Raw genomic sequence first — 6,000 nt, 5'->3', positions numbered from 1 at the left:
ACAAAAACAAAAGGTATATGAAGTTAAGAAAGTGTGTACTGGTTATAACGTTTAAGGGTTAATGGGTGGAGCTAAAAAAAAAACTTAATCCAATTGATAATTTTCAATTCAAATTAGAATCACCACATAATTCTCCAAAACTTAATTGTAATTTAGATCTAAATTTTTATTTATAGCTTTGGTGTACACGAGAAAATAAAACCCTTAAACAAACAATTAAACTAAACTAATGTTAATAGTAATAGGCTCGAATGCGCATTCTCCGTACTTCTGGGCTAGTGCGCTATCCGCCAGACCAACAAGATCGCTGAGGAGCACAAGATTGGCTAAATGAAAGTGTTGAATGTAACTTCTTGTATAAATGACCATAAAGTATTTGGAATAGGAAGTAGAATGGAATCGTTTGTTTTGTTACTGTACAACTTTATCTTCACGCGCAATTTTATTTTTAAAACGGACTTTTTTTTTCGGAACTGATGAACGATGTCGCCTCAGAGTGAGTTTAAGAGAGAGAGAGGGGGGAGGAAGAGAGAGAGAAGAGAGAGAGATAGAAAGAAAGAGAGAGAAAGAGAGACAGACAGACAGACAGACACGTGCAGACAGAGGGAGAAACCAAGAAATAACTCGAAAAATAAATAAGGAAAGAAAAAGTGAGACAGAGAGAGAGGGAGAGAGAGGGACAGAAGAGAGAGAGAGAGAGAGAGAGAGAGAGAGAGAGAGAGAGGACAGAGAGGGACAGAGAGAGAGGGAGAGTGAGAGAGAGGGACAGAGAGGGAGAGAGGGAGAGAGAGGGAAAAGAGAGAGAGAGAGATAGAAAGAGAGAGCAAGCGAAAGAGAGGGAGAGGGTGAGAGAGAGAGATAGAAAGAGATAGCAAGCGAGAGAGAGAGAGAGGGAGAGAGGTAAAAGAGAGAAGTAGAGAGAGCAAGAGAGAGATTCAGAGAGACAGAGAGAAATGGAGAAAGAGAGAGATCAACAGCTAACTCGAATGAGATAAAAGGATATAGATCTAGATCAAGATAAACATAAAAGAGAGTGAGAGAGCGACAGAGAACGAAGAGAGAGAGAGAGAGAGAGAAACTTCTAAATAACAATATCGATTCCCTTGCTCAATGCTCGATACCGCCAACCCTAAACGCGACGACCCCCCCCCCCCCTTTTTTTTCCATTTTCCTCCAAGCCCTTCCCGCTCATTTCTCCTCCCCCCCCCCTCCCTCGTAGCAGACGACTCACCCTGTCGTATTCTCGTGTGCATTTTCAGTGAGTGACCGCTTGGCTGGCTAGGGCCGGGACATGAACTTCATGTGTTTTATTCGTAATTAATTCTCGTCACGTGCGTGTAGCGTGTTGTTCGGGAGACCCGTGCTCCCTGGCTCGAGTCTTGTTGCATCATCTTCCAGCGAGGAACTCGGCGAGGGAGACATTCGGCCACGAAAGAAGAACGAGATAGAGAGAAACACAACAAACAAATAAAATAAAAAAGAAATAACACAATGAAATCAAACAGTGGGCTGTGATTAGTTTGCGCACGCGCGTGTGTATTTCTATTCAATACGTCTGCGATAGACAGACGACAGGAGTCCAAAATAAGTTCAGTAGGGAATATAATATTTAGATTTGTTTCGGATTATTTTTCGCCTGGACTTTGGATAATTCGTGTAGGCTTCTAGTGGTACAGCCTCTTCTAGTGTGCTGTGTTGCCGCTGGGAATTATTATCACGTGACGCGAGGTGTAATTTGGTGAGTACACTTAAAGGGTTAATTAGATGTAGATCTATGTGATGATGTGTGTGTGAGTTGGTGTGTGAACACATCGTCTGCTCGGTACTGGGTTCACATTTCAACAGACTCTCGTGTAGGAGGAAGAAAGAATGGGGAGCCATTCGACTTATGTTATCTTATCTTATCTTATCTTATAAATAACAGACGTAACTTTAAAAGAGATTTTTACGCCCTAGGCGTATCCATGTGTTAACTAATCTAGTCGCGCATGTTACCTAGAGATTTAAACTTTGCTAAGTCATCGGTCTTCCCTTGCTGATTCAGACAACCCATTGCATGCTTTAACGGCTCTAGGGAGGATGTACTTGTACGAATTTGTCCTAGCATATGGAATAAGAAATGCGCCTTTTGTGTCTTTCTGAGTATTTCATTAGTTTTAATTTTGTATTCGTAAGTCAAAGTTCAGTGTTTTATATATAATTGCCACTATACTTTTTAGTGTTCTGTCCTGGAGGCTCCAAACTTGTAATTTTACTTATGGTATTTCTTTAGTACTAATGGTGTTTCTTTTGTACTTATGGTGTTTCTTTAGTCAAATGTGAATATTCGTTTCGAGTATTTTTATTTAGGCCACCGTATGAGTTTAGAATATAAAGTACATCTTATGAGTAGAAGAAGAAGAAAGAGAGAGAGAGAGAAAGAGAGAGAGAGAGAAGAGAGACACTAGACATTTCAACTAGACAGCTCACATCAACATCTTTGGTTTGTTGTCCTTTTGTTTTTTTTGTCTGACGTTTCTTCACAAATAAAGATGATTACATGATTACATCCTAGCAGCAATGACACGAAGGACAGCAGGGTATGGCTGCGGACAGGTTTCGTACTCGGGGACTATTCCACACTACCAGGCAGATAATCCGTATATTATACTTGTAACATTCAAAATCAGTTTTATGAAGATAGTCATTTCAAACTAAGCTAAAGGTGATAGTCTGTAACTAGTCTCCATAAGTTGACGTCCGAATCAGATAACACAATTCTGTAAATACGATCAATGTTTTGATAGACACACACACAAAAAAACGTAGAAAGTATTTATAAAAAAAAAAACACCAGTCAATACTTATATATCAGTCAAATATTATATAAAGGGCTATATTAACTTTATCTGTATACTCATTATATGGTCAGTACGTTATCAATTGGAAACATTGATATGGTGAGTATGAATGGTAACAAACCTAATAACAACGCCACATTATACAATACCACATTATAGAGTCCCACATTATACGGAACCACATTATACAGTACCACATTATAGAGTCCCACATTATACGGAACCACATTATATATAAAACACATTATATAGCCCCCACATTATACAAAACCACATTATACAGTACCACATTATATATAAAACACATTATATAGCCCCCATATTATACAGTACCACATTATACAGAACCACATTATACAATACTACCAAATAATCACTTTTCAAGGAAACAGATTTTAAAAAATGTGAATCTAGAACGAGAAATAAAAAACTATAAAAAAAACTATATTATACCTCACACCTAACAACTGACCGACATCTAGATATTTCCGCGACACCTCTAGCAGAACAAGAAGGATAAAGCGTTTTCTTATACAAGCAATTAAATATCTAGTCAACTTATACCACGAGTCTACAACATTCATATGACTATGGTCTACTATATTTACTTATATAATACAGACGTTACTTCAAAAAAGAAGATGATTACTATGTTCATATGACTTGTTTCCCAAGTCTATCATGCTCATTTGAATACCAAGTCTTCTACGTTCATATGACATCCAAGTCTACTACATTTTATTTGACTCCAGGGGCGTAGCTAGGAATTTTCCATCGTTCGGGGGCCTGAAGGCTTGACCTATTCGGGGGGCCCCTGCATTTTGCGTAATATTTAATGTAAAAAAACATTCATTTTGGGGGCCCCCTCTTGTGGGAGCCCGGGGGATTTTCTGGGGGCCCGGGGGGATTTTCTGGGGGCCCGGGGGGATTTTCAAATTCTCCTCCTCCTCCCCCCACCCTAGCTACGCCACTGTATGACTCCCTAGTCTACCATGCTCATATGGCTCTCTAAATTGTTCTATCATGAGATCCAGTTAACAAAGACATTACTTAATCATGTGGAAATGACATTTAAAAAAAAAAAAAAAACAACCACACACACTTAACACACAACAAAGAGCATACTCCAGGCCAACGATTGCTCCATACGATGCTAATTGCAAGTCAGGCCTGGCTCACTCAAGGTCGCCCCGACACACCAGACGACAATATTGAGTAGAAAACGTGTCAATAAGCCGAGGCGGTTTTTTTTTTTTCGTCCTAAGCCTGGAACACACAGACACGAGTTTTACGAGTTTCTCTTCAATTGAGATTTCCACGTGCAGTGGAAAAAGCGCTATGTCTCAACCCATCATCATCCCCTTGATTTAGGGCACTTTTTTTTTTAACGATGTTTGTATCTAGTCTTTAGTTTGTCAAGACTTTATGGAAGATATGGAGCTGTGAGTTTTTGTGTTTTTCAAAGATTGGAAATCTGTCATGTCATGTCATTGTTTGTTGTTTTTTTTTTCAATTTTTTTCAAAGATGGAAGTTTTTATAAAATATAAGGCATTGTTTTGGTATCCTAAGATTCAAGAAAATTTGCAAAATTCTACGAGGCGAATTAGAACCATCCGTGTTACGACTCTCCTACTATCCAGGCTCTCTTCCAACTTCACCTCACGACACAACGAACTTAAAGAACCTCACAACTCAGGGCTCCAAAGTAGCAGTCAGTTTAATTTCAAATACATCGCAATTGGCAACAACATTAACACTGTCTTTACAAAAACCTAGTCTTGCTCCGCCTGACTTCACACACCGTGCTGGTTCTCGCCTCGTACTGGTCACATTGCGAGGTAACGTGAAGTGAAATGATTCTGACACACTCGCTCTTATATAGTGTCTCTACTGGCCTACTCGAACCTTCTTGACCACTCCAGTTGATCACTTTCGCCGTGACTTGCGTGCGTAATATTTACGACACTGGTCCTTGCCAAACTGGCGTATACTGTCACTGGTCACGGTTGACCGCTCGTCCTGCGCTGGACTGTGGCGATTCGGGTAGGCCAAAAACAGACAGCACTACCCCCATCTGTGTCACCACCAGGTTTACAACACTATTTAGTCCAATGAAACGTGAACAAAGCCACGCAACTTTGTAATTTAATTAAACATCTTGGTTAATTGTTAAGACCTTATAGAGGATTGCATACTAAAGTCAATCACTATTATCCAATCTTTACCTACATTTCGTGTTGTTGTTTGTTTTTTAAAAAGATCAGACTTACGTTTTTTAAACAATAAATTACAGAAAAAAGAGAGAGAAAAAAAGAAGAAAACGCGATATGGAGACGTAAGGTGACACTATAATGGAACCTGAATAGAAAACGTACGAAACTAAAAGGCCTATTCGAAAAGATTTGGATATAACTATTTCACAAAACAATGTCAAGGCCAGCATGGTAAAAGATCGCTGTTGCTTAATAAAAGTATACAAATTACTTAATGTGACTGGCGAAAGTGATGATACATTTGATTCTACAGTGCTACAAAAAAAAAGGACCCCTAAAACAAATGCTATTTTAATACCTAGCTTCTCAATTTACTACCTAGCTTATCAATTTAATACCTAGCTTATCCACGTTTTAACAGTCTGTACATAGGATATACTGGAGACTCCATTTAGGAAAATTCATTCATGCGGAATTATGTTTATGAAATCAAAGCTTGATTTAATTTTAACAAAGCTTATATCAACTCTGTCTATTTAGTAAAATCTCGGGTCAAACTGAAGCTTTGCACAATTATTTCTTTTACCTGACAAAACAAGAATCAATAATAAAAAAAAAACTATTAGTTTACTATTGGTAATTAATTATTTTGTTTGATATCGAACAAGGGAAAGAAATTGTATTTGACTGATGTGGAGGTATAAGTTAAATTAGTCCCCTTTATACTTTGTAGGTCGCCTAAATATAACTATAAGGCCTACTATTTTCACAAAAACTTCCTTGGCATAGGAGGCTTGAGCCCTCGAGTTCAAATTCAGGTCATCCAGCTTTTTATTGTTTTTCTAGATCTATTAAAAAGTTAAACAAATGAATGATTCAAACTAATTGATAAATTAAATTTAATATTAGCTGATTTTTTAGCCCTCTCTCTCTCTCTCTCTCTCTG

The 6,000-nt window shown here is 38.2% G+C and overlaps 1 protein-coding gene across 4 annotated transcripts in view; it reads left to right on the top strand.

The window, feature by feature from the left end:
• Positions 1 to 1,241: 1,241 nt before the first annotated feature.
• LOC106070128 (two pore potassium channel protein sup-9-like) overlaps positions 1,242 to 6,000 on the top strand; it is a 169,141-nt gene continuing 164,382 nt past the window's right edge. For 3 of the 4 annotated variants that reach the window (XR_008775570.1, XM_056015355.1, XM_056015356.1), the window contains exon 1: positions 1,242 to 1,738. The gene's annotated coding sequence lies outside the window, so the exon portion shown is untranslated. The remainder of the gene's footprint in view (positions 1,739 to 6,000) is intronic. The other variant, XM_056015357.1, reaches the window with a different exon arrangement.

The sequence above is a fragment of the Biomphalaria glabrata genome, chromosome 17 (genome assembly GCF_947242115.1).
Source record: "Biomphalaria glabrata chromosome 17, xgBioGlab47.1, whole genome shotgun sequence".
Classification (NCBI taxonomy): Eukaryota; Metazoa; Mollusca; class Gastropoda; family Planorbidae; genus Biomphalaria; species Biomphalaria glabrata.
Note: the sequence above shows the minus strand (reverse complement) of the source record. Positions and strands in the feature narration are given on the sequence as shown.